Raw genomic sequence first — 11,808 nt, forward strand, 5'->3', positions numbered from 1 at the left:
CAGGTCCCTTCCAACCCTACTAACTATGAAACTATGAGATCTTTGCACTGGTGCTGGGATCATAAAGACTATATTTAGAATTAAACCCCTACAACAACGTAAAATACTTGGATGGAAGTTTCTTTAAAAGAGCAAATAGCTATGAGTAATCATGATTTCTTATTCTGTAATTTAGAAGCTTTCACAAGCATGAATGAAAAAAAAAATAACTGGGTCAACAGTTCTTCTGGTTTGGATTCTTTACAAGCATGCTCTTCAAAGTTGGTGAGTACTGTATTTCCTGATGTACCACATGCCCCCAAGTAAAACAGGCATCTTGTTTTTAGAAGGCATAATGTAAAAGAAAAGATTTTTTCTGAGTCACAGCCAACTGTGTGATAGTAATTCCTCTTGTACCCATGAAGTGTCCAAGAACTGGCGCATCCCAGGAGACAGTCTGGAGGAGGCAGCAGGAACTTCCTGGTGTGGCAGGACAGTAACAAGGCTATGCCCTATTATTTCCTTAGTGCAAGTAGTTTTCTATGTAAGTTTTTGTAACAAATGAAGTGTTTCCACACCACAAGCCTCATCAAGATAGTATGTAGGCTGCATACAGCAAGTCACTGGCCCTGAGCTGGCTCAACTGCTGCTTCACACGCAAGCTAATGCCTCACCAGCCACTGCAAGAGAGTGAACACTGCACTCCCTCCTGCTGTTTGCAGCCCCAGGGAGAAGACAGTCATCTTGGTAACATACTTCAATTCCAGAGGGGGGAAAAATCAGCTTCTTTGCATAAGGTGTACACCCCAGCTTTGGAGGATGGATTTTTGGGGGTGGGGAGGGTGTGCGTGATATGCGAGTAAATACAGTAAGGGTCTTATTGTTCTAAGTATCAACTTGTTCACAGTGGCTCTAACACAGCTAAATGTATACATTTGTCATAAAACCTGAAACCAGGGACAAGGTTTGTTACCTCTTAACCATGGGTGACTGGTGCCACCTTAGGAGGGGCACGTGCCCCCCCAGTGACCAGTCAGCAGGGGGCAATTTCACTGACCAGGGGGGCATCCCCCCATGGTCAGTCTCACAGCTGTGGAGTGCTGATCACTGCAGCCACTTCCGGAAGTGGCTGCAGCCACTCCCCAGCTGGCGGGGGGCACTGGTGCTCCCACCTGCCCCCCCTACCTGCTGCCTAAGCAGCAAGTGTGGCTGGTTTGGGGGTGCACTGGTGCTCTCAGGGCGTGCACGTGCACCCCTATGTGTCACCACTGCTTAAAACTCTGCTCAGGTTTGCTGTGTGCTTTTTGCATCTAGAGCCAAGTCCAAGTCAACCTGTTTTGAGAAAAGTTTTTTCTGAGAAAGCCACATGAATCTTGATGGTGGCAGGAAGTGATAGCTCAGAACCAAAACGTCCCCCACAAATGATACAGCTCCAAATCTCATCCCTCCAAATCTCATCCCCAAATCTCACCCCTCCAAATCTCATCCCCCAAACCTTTCGACAAATGATAGAGTTTCTTTCCAGCTCCAAGCTAGCCCCCAAACCAGTGGTTTTCAGCCTCCTTTCATTTGTAGACCCCTTTGGAAATTATGAATGGAGTTCTTTGAATTGTAAGTGTGGGTATTGACATATTTTTGATTGATCACAGTCATCTTTTGCAGACCCCTTAGACACAGTTTGTGGACCCCTGGAGCCATGGATTTAATACCAGTGTCCTAGTAAACAGTTAAGTGGACCCAAACAGAATGGATTCAAACATAGTTTGTACAAACTTGTCCTCATGGCACAGTTAATTCGTATTATACAGCTTGAGCACTGCCTTTAACACAAATGTCATCAGCCCAGAAACTCTCTCAACTCAGGTGTGCTGGTGTTGTTAGCTTGGGTTGACTAGCATGAAAGCAGGCACAAGTTAAGTCCTGAGTCAGCCACTTGTCACAAGTTAGCACCTCACTCTATTATGTGAATGAAGATTAGCATCACCGGTGTGTTACTGGTCTTCCATACGTTGCCTAACAACTACCTCAAGGGACAGACAGGTTCTCCTAACCATATGCAAGTACACTGGATGCAGCACTCAAATATGAATTCACAGTATAGCCACCCTCAATCTATGGTCCCATGTGAGAATTACTTCAGGAGCAACTCCCTCAATTTGATTCTGCAGTGAAGACCTACCCTATAAAACCTAGTGCAATAGAGCACTTAAATACAGAAAATCCCATTGACTGGGGACTTAAGCACATGCTTAAGTACTTTGCTGATTCAAGGCTTTAGTGCCCTAACATTAGCATTCTTCCCCACCCCAACAATGTATGAATAATTTCCATTTAAATCAATGAGAGTTATCTAATCTCTTAAGGAAAAAATAGGAACCTTGAATACTATGGGGAGAGATGCATCAGAAACTAAGGAAGGGAGGGGTAGACAGATGACTTATTTTTCATAATAGCTCATTGCTAAAATAGTCACAGGAAGCAGATGGAGTCTTTTCTTCACATTTTCTTGAGTGCTATCTTCTTGAAATGAAAACCAATTCTATTCTCACATGAAACATGGCAAATCAAAACGTGTTGATTGGTAGAATTATTTCAAAGATGAATATATAGCGTTAGTCTATTTGTTCAGTGGCTTTAAACCAAACAAACAGTTGCATACTAGTACCTACAACATAAGTCTCTGAGCTTAACTTTCTGGCCAAGAAAAATATTATCATAGCTAGTTTGTTATGAAAATGTTTGAATAAAAAGAAGCAACATCAGTAACTTATGTAAAAACTTCAACCTTTAATCGGCTAGACCTTAATAAGGTTTGAGATAACAGTGTGAGTATTTTGCCAAGAGTATAAAATATTAAAATTGATGTACTCCTTTAGTTTATTGCAAGCCAGATAGCTGAATGGGTAGAAAGAAAGCATGTTGGGCCTTATGTCAACACTGGTGCAATAACTAACAACAATGATATGGATTTCAGGAATTTTAACCCTTTTTTAATTTATGGTTCGTAAAAAGATATAAAAATATTGGCCCAACTGGTGTCAGTCCCAGCAGACCCATCAAAGCCAACAGATCTGTTTGAACCAACTGAAGACTTGGCCCAATGTGTTATAAAAAATGGACTTGGCAGACCTAATCCCTGTTCAAATGTAACCATCTAAATATAAATCTAAAACAAAAATAGGGAAAATAAACCTTTGACAATACATTACACCAAGTTGTTTCCTTTTTGGAAAGCAGTCCACTGCAAATAATTGCTAATAAATGGCTTTCAGTGTTCAGTGAATGCAAATCTTTATTTAGTGGTTGCAGAGCAAGCTTTTTTTTTTCATTCTCTTGACAGTTTCACTGCATGCCAACAATATTTGCTTAAAGTCTTTGGCTCCATTAATCTCAACCTCTGCTACATAGATTGCCAAAGCTGCTGACAAATCCCAGTTAACATGGATCATCCACTTGCCCATGACAATATTTTTCCCATGACATTCGAACAGTGATTTTCCCCAAAGAGGGTACAAAAGTGTAGGATTCTCAAGAAGGCTTGAAAAGATAAGTCTGTGGCTTAACATGACTGATAGAGATAGCTAGGGACTACATGGAAATAGGAGGGACAAAGAATACCCTTGCACTCTAATTGGCTTTTTTGTTTGCTCACAGTTGCTTCTAATATGGACAGATCTCCATAAGAAAACAGAAAATTAGCACCTGTTAGGACAACTTAACCTTCAGGGAGAAAAGCAAACATCCTTCAGTTGTCTTGAGTTTGAAACAAGGTTAACAGGTTTTTGCCAAGATTATTTTAACCCTTTCTTGTAGCATACCTCTGCATATTAATGCGCAACCTGCATTGCTTGTCAGGGACGCATTGCCAAATTTTGCTACCCCACAGCATGCTCTGCATGGGAAATTATTAAGTAGCACTTGTCATCCCTAAGGCTCAGAGCAATTTAAAGACAGTGGTTATTGCCCTAATCCCCATGTATATCTTTTTACCAATGGAAACTGAGTCACTGTGAGATTAAATAATTTACCCAATATCATATAGTGAGTCAGTGGCCAGGTCAGTAAACCAAATCTCTTCCCTCAGATCCCTCTTCCCGGATCTTCAGAAGCCTGAGCCCTCACAGCTGAAGTCAACCTCAGAAGATTAGGCCTTGTTCCACCCATCAACACTGCTTCCTGGGATAAGGCATATTAAAGGCAGATATCCAGACATGCACGCTCTTAATGCACCTTTAAAATGGTGATTTTAGGCTAATTCCGCCAAAATTTGATACCCGTTTAAAGCAAGTACCAAATTTAAGCCGGCATAGCTAAACCACATTAGCCCACATGTAGACACTTAATGCACATTAACGCGGTGTGCATCAATGGACCAAATGTGCGGCCAAATGTGTGCTAATGTGACTTAGCTATGCCAGCCTAGATTTAATGTGCCTTAATGCGCATTAGCACATCTACATGTAAACATGTGCCTAAATCGCCTTAATGCACTTTAACTAAAGGTGCATTAAGTTTAGGTGCATGTAACTACACGTGTAGACATGCTCAGTGAGTATATAATGCCCTGTGTTTTCAGTGAGGCCTGAATGAGCTCCCAGCCCAAAGCCCACTGGTTCCCAGTAGAACTTGAACCCTTCAGCCCAGCTCTGCAAAGACAAGTTGGTGTTGCCCAGAGAGGTGGTGGAGTCTCCATCCTTGGAGGTTTTTAAGACCCAGGTAAACAAAACTTTGACTGGGATGATCTAGCTGGAGCTGGCCCTGCTTGGAGCAGGGGGCTGGACTAGATGTGACCTCCTGAGGTCTCTTCCCACCCTCATTGTCTATGATTTTATGATTCTCAAGTGCCGTAACACCTGACTCCGAGGCCGCCCAGTAGATTTTTCAGCCCCCTGCTAGGCATCCAGCCCCCATGTACATGATGCACGAGGAGAGTTAGACACCTAAGGAGCTGAGTTTCAGAAACCAGATGGGCAGAGCAAAGAGCCACCAGGGCCTGCCGAAAGTGAAGGGTGGGAGAGAGGAAAGGGAGGAGGGCATCTCAGTGAATGATCCTGTTTGTCAGGCCTAGGCTTGCATCAAATAGTTAATTCCCTGTACATAACCCTTATGTCATACAAATGTACTTGCTGGAAAGGTTAAATGCGCTGAGGTTTGGGGCCCAATCAGTTGCATAATTTACATATATATTCAAATATTAACAAGTATAAGAGATGAGGACCCTACCAGAGAAAAACAGTCCTTGACCAGCAAAATGCAGACCAGGTAATAAAGCAATCAGGTAACGAAGTTATCTCCAGTGTGTAACTGGTCATAGAAAAACAGATGCCTCTGGTATACAGGCCAAAATGCTGACTCCAAACAGAAGACAAAAGATCCTAAGGATCAAGAAATAGATTTTGCAAGTAAAATCGGTGTTATTGAGAGACTGTTCTGAGCAAACTCTAATATGCATTGTGTGCCGCCGGTAGGATTAGGTTTGCATGCAGCACGCCGCCAGTGACTTGTTCTACACAATAATGAGTTCATTAAACTGAAGTCAAGAAGCATAGTGTAATTGCTGGTGTGAGTTAGCTTAAGTATGTGTGTAATTGTGCTGGAATGTGGCTTCGATCGTATACTGAGCTAAAGTCACTGTAACCGACCTAACTTCATTCACTAAGCGCTGCTTCCTATTGCTCTCCAATAGAGGGACCAACCTCTCTAGAACCAGCATCTTGCATTTCTCTATGAAAACGAAAAGCATCTCCCAATTTGTCTACACTTTAACCCCAGAGGACTTATCTTCATGCTGCAGCTAACAATCTTAAAGAGGGCTGCATGAAAAGCGGAGTGAGACTTAGTTCTGATTACAGATTAAAAAGGAACAATGCAGTACAAATATAAAATAGCTTTATAGGGTTTTCTTTTTTTCCTTCTCCTTTTTCTTTTCTTTTTTGAATAATCAGTATCTGCATGTGAGGGTTCAATGTCACCAAACATGAGGCTTGTGTACAAAAGCAGTGATCCTTGACTAAAGCACAGCATACTTAACAGCTCAAAAGCAATTGTTGTAAAACCTGATGGAGCTGTGGCTAGCAATCATACTTTATTGTAGTTTGTGCAAAGACGATTCAACACTTTCTGGGTGTTTTACCTTGGGGAATGGTGAATATTTGATGAAGAAATCCAAGCTCAAAAGTTCACGGCCATGTTTACCGTTTCTACCATAATATACATATTTCACAAAATACAACCCAGATTTTCAGAAGAAAAGCACTTTACATTTATTCAGATCTGAATAAATCCCAAGGTCATATAAAATAATATCTCCAAAGTTCATATCAGTACCTTACAGACTCAGGTGGTCGAGATACTGAACGTTTTCCTGTTCTGCCTCGGGCTGAATTGGAGAAGTTTTCAAAGATGCTGGCGGTGGAGAAGGAGCCAGAGAACAAGCCTGAGACCACAATAGAAAATATATCCTGCAGGTAAATGTATTCATCTAGGACCTGGGCAATCCAGAATGAAGACCTTACTCATCTGAGTCAGAGTAGGGACTAGAGTCTGGACCTGTTACTCCCTTGCCACCAAGCTGTCATTTCACACAGACATTGCTGGATTTCTTCACCATTGCCCAAGGTAAAACTCCCAGCAAGTTGTCCATTTGCATTGCTCAAAAGGTGGGGAAGAGTAATGGCCAGCAAGTGGATCCATCAGGATTTACAACAGGGGGGTCTCACATGCCACCCGATGCCCAGGCTACTGGCTGTTCTGGGGTGGCATTTGCTCTCCCTTCTCATCCCTCCCTGCAGCTGAGAAACCTCTCTCAGGGAAAGGTTCATCAAAACTGGTAAGCTCTCATAAAGTGTTCTGGTTGCAACCAACCTGCAGTTTCTATTGAAAACTTCCCCAACAGCCACAGTACAACGTGCCCTCAGTTTCCATCCCCTTCAGAGTCATCGCAGCACTGATCAGCTGCTCTGCATGGTCTCGACCCGTGCAAAGTTTGAGCACGCCGCCTTTCCTGCAAGATGACCAAGATCCTCAACTCCCACTAAACAGACCCTCTCATCAGTGGTCGGGACGTTGGAACAAACATTTCCCGCCTTGTTCAGTAGTCAGTTTAAAATAGGGTCTCTTGACAAGATGCAGTCTTCTCGAACGTGTTGTTCCCACAAATGGATGGTCAAGTGGCTGGGATATTAAGCTAAGACATAGGAAACCTAAGTCCATACCCCCTTTCCTACCGCAGACTTCCCATGTGATCTGCAATAATTCACCCAGGCACAAGTCTGCAACAGTTGTGCACAATTTTAAATCCCATTAGCATCCTCAGACCACTGCTCTGGAGCTACCCAAACCCATATGCACCTAAATCCTCTAGACTGTCGGTTGGCATTTGTCAAGCCAATATCACCCTGCATCTAAGATAAAGGATGACTGGATGCACAGAAAGAGGATGAGTGGATTGGGGCACACACTAGCCAGCGGAGATGGCAAACAGCTGCAAACAGATGTGCAGCATCACGTGGCTCCATCATGAACCTCTCTCTCCCTCTGCACTTACCTTCTCTCTGTGAAACTGCATGTGTGCTCAGCCAGGACACACCACCCTCCCGACAGAGATGTGATGACCGTGTCTCTCCTCCACCCCAAAAATAATTAGTTAGATGAAATGGAGCTGCTTTCATGTGAGAGATGCAGAGAGATCCTCTCCCTCTGCCCCACTCCTCCCCAAAAGAAAACGTTAGCTTGGTGCCTACAGTACCCACCTGCGTTATGTATTTAAATCTCTGCTCCAAATTGGGATGATTTGAAACCATGTTCCCAGTATCCCAGTGCCCTGGGTAATGCTTGGGTCATTTCAGGAGAGGCTTCATGAAAGATACTGGTGGTGAAGTTAGGCAGGCAAAGTTTTTTGGGTGAATCTGATATCTTTTATTAGAACAACTCAAATACTGGAGTGGAAGTTGGCAGCTCTCTCTGGGCAAGCACACTAGGGACCCTGCCCCTCTCCTCGGTGTCTCACTCATAGCTACGTTAGGTGAGACCCCCCTGCTCAGCTGGTTTCTGGGGTCCCCAGGAGTCAACCCTCCCATCGTGCTGCCTATGTGCCCTCAAAAATCAGAGTCTTTGTCCATCTCTCCCTTCTCTATCTCTGTCCTGGGGATATTTGCATTGTCCTGCCTCAGAAGGGTGTTATGGGATTAAGTTTGCAAGATACTACCTAAAATAGATTTCCAGAGGGGCTGGAAGTAAATAATTTACATAAACCACATTGCTTTCTTAGGAAAGCATCTCCAGATGTCAAAGCAAATATCTGCGCTGAGACTTGAAGTAAAAGAAATCTATAGCAGCAAACTTTTTTTTTAATAGTGTCAGTAGTTAGGGAAGCAAAAAAAAAGCCTCCTGAGTTTCAGAAGACTTGGTAGAAAACGCAAGAGAAAAAAAAGTGACGAGTGTCGAATACTGTCAGTGTCCCTAAAAGATGCTAAAAGCAAGTCAATGGCAGAAACAACGCTGATCAGAGAGTAGGATGGTAACGGAGGAACCCCTACATGCTAATTCCTGCTCTGACAATTATTGCTTCTGACCATGGTTAAGTCAGGGTCCTGCCTCAGTTTCCCCAATAGTAGAAAGAGGAAATCAAGCTCTTTCAATACACGCCCACCAGACGAGTAAGTAGTGCTGGAAACGTGCCCGAAGAGGTCACAGTATCTGTGGGTTGCAGATTTTTGTGGATGCTGACACTGTTACGTTACAAGCGTGACTGACACGTGGGTTAACTTATTTCCACGTGCGTATGTTAATCATTGTCCTAACAACTGTCTTAGCTCCTAGGAAGTTCTACACCTGTTCTAGCATGTTAAAAATAGGGGTCTGTAGAGCCAGGTTTGTGCTACAGATCTTCCTAATGTTGACATGGGGATGTGAAGAGATGTGATCTCTGATTGACGTGGCTCTGTCAGCCAAAGCCCCTAGAATAAATGCAATTATATCGACATAACTGTGTTGCTTGTAAGTTTGTTCAAGGCGGCTTTGCTACACCGATACAAAGCATCACTTTCAGGAGCAGCATCCCACCTAGATAAAGCGCTTAGACAAAGCCCAGTAAAACAACCCACATCAGTCATCCTTGGGATAGTTGAATATTTTGCATAATGAACCATGATAAACGAGAAGGAATTTAGCTGAAATTGTCTCATTGATGTGAATGGCGTTCAAGCTGATTGACTGTATCCCAGTAAATGGGGCCTCATCTCAGGAGCTGCTAAACCCCTTCAGCTCTTGATGAAGTCAATGGGATTTGGGGGTAAATCAGGACCTTTCTGCATAGGATCCTGTCGGCGAGTAGGTTGAAGGGATCAGCCGTTTCACTGCTGTCGTTTTTCTGTCTGTAATATTGGGATTCCTGGAACGGCGAAGAACTAAGTTCATTACCCGTGAAGCAGGACCTTTCCTCAATGCCGAGTAAATTTGGCTCCAGGGCTCTTCCCTGACATCTGCAGATACCATTCGGGACAGCACTCGCGGGTTATTTCATTTCCTGGTACAACTCAACTAGGAAGTAAATTAAGATGAAAGACGTCATGGATCACAGAGTGTAACACCATAATATTGCCATAAGCTACCACGTGGTTCGTCGAATCATAGGGTTGAAAGGGACTGAAGGGTTGTTTAGCTCAACGCCCCTGTGCAGGGACTTGCCATTCTTAAACCATCCTTGACAGGTGCCTCTCCGGCCTCTTTGTGAAGACCTCCAAGGAAGAAGACTTTGCAATGTCCCCGGGCATCTTGTTGCATTGTTCTGCTGCTCTTATGCTTAGGATGTTTTTTGGGGAGATTTAATTGGAATTGGCTTTGCTGTAGGTTAAACCCCTTGCCTCCTGCCCTGCCTCATGGCAGCCTTTGAAATATTTGAAAACTCCTATCATGTCTCCACGTATGTTTTCATGCAGAGGAAAGCCATGCCTCCCTCCACCTGGGAATTCAAAGAGTTCCTTGGGCAAAGATAGGGAGAGGGAAAGGGGGAAGATGTCGTGTTGGGTCTGAAGGATCAAATTTACTTTGTCCCAAGAGACGTACTCATGATGTCCCTGGGAGTCATGTCTTCTTGCACTGGCACAAGCACAAGGCTGAGTCCCCACTGGTATGCAAGATATGGATGTGAGGCACCATCAGAGGCTGCTTTGGAGCCTGAGAGATCGAAGCTCAAGGGTTTCAGGAGACCAGTTGTCCCTGAAGTGGATCCAGGGCAGCTGACTTGCTTGGCATGACCATCTTCTTGCCACATACACCTGAAAACCATGCACAAGCACTACCTAGAAGGGTTACAGAAAGGCCACAACATCACTAAAAGGCTCTACAAGGGAAAGCAACACCTGCCTAAGCAGCCATCATGGACTCCCAAAATGACCATCACTTTGTATTTGGTGAGACCCTACATCAGCAGCATTGCACAGGGTCCATCAGTGACTTGTAAGACTGGCAGTTGCTTCCTAAAAAGAAAAGGCTTCAAAATTTGTGCACTCTTGCACCAAGATCATGATCGAAGGCCAAGTACAATCTTGAGGTCATGCCACCTACTTCTGTGGAGGGACATGACCATCGATGGGTGGCTCTCATTAGGGTGCTAATTACAAAATGACAAGATCCTGGCATGCAAACCAGCTGTGTCTGTGCATAGGAGGTTTAAAACAAAGCATGGTGGGTACAGCTCGGCTGTTCCTTACCATCCAACGAACCCCATGGGAATACAGACACTATGTCCTTTGGGCAGGGGGCTGGACCCGATGATATTGCTAGGTCCTTTCCAGCCCTAATGTCGATGAAATCTGCCAAATCTACAGTGACAAGGAGCTATTCAAGTAGCTAGATAGAGTGATGGTTTAAAAGGAATATGAATATCTTTCACTTATGAAGTTTAAACAGTGCCCAGTTTCCTGTCATGATGTCACTATGAGGTAGAGAGGCATTATTCTTCCCCTCCAACAATTTTGGAAATGGAAACAATTTGTCCAAAATCTCTGAGGGGGGCAACGTCAGAGGAAGTATCAGATCTCAGGAATTTCTGGTTCCCGGTCCTGTGCGCAGGTCTTTAGATCACACTGGTCTTATTCACTGTTCGCGCTACACACATGAATAAACTTCATCTTCCCTGGCCAAAGCAGCCCTTGGCATGGCTATAGGGCTGTGTGGGAGGGATCCGATTTTAATGCACAGAATATATATCTAAAGACTTTATTTGAAAAGGGATCATGAATGGGGACAGGAGAAGGAAGGGAAATCCCTCTTTTCATCAGCACCTAACATGGGAAGACCTGGGTTACACTGGAAGTGAGATTTCAGAAACGTAAGGCATGAATGGTCTGCTTTGTATCCGCAGCTTTGATATATCAGTCCCTTCAGTGACAGACTTGTTAATCTTTCCAATGTTGCTTTTTCAAAAAAGACAAACACAGCGGATAAATGTAGAGGGCCAGCCACATCCCCTCCCATAGGAAGTCTCGCCACATGGGCAATTCTTCCAGTTAAAGAAAACAGGCCACTTTATTTACAGGGTAAATCATTTTGACTTATCTTGCAGGGGTTGCTCATAGCGAAGTGACAGTTTCCCCCTGTTGCACAGTAAATGGCTGACTGGGAAAATGTTTTCCTTCCCACCATGTAGAAACAACCAGCCAGAAGGAAACCCTGAAAGCCAGAAGAACTTTAAAACTGCACATATCTATTAATTATTAATACATAACCTCAATGCAAAGCCTATCTGGAGGTTGTAGTGATTGACAGCACCTAACAGCCCAAGGCAAACTCCTTTACACCAGACATTAATCAGAGGATGTACATACA

The sequence above is a fragment of the Gavialis gangeticus genome, unplaced genomic scaffold (assembly GCF_001723915.1).
Source record: "Gavialis gangeticus isolate Ggan-Ray unplaced genomic scaffold, GavGan_comp1, whole genome shotgun sequence".
In the NCBI taxonomy this organism is placed as follows: Eukaryota; Metazoa; Chordata; order Crocodylia; family Gavialidae; genus Gavialis; species Gavialis gangeticus.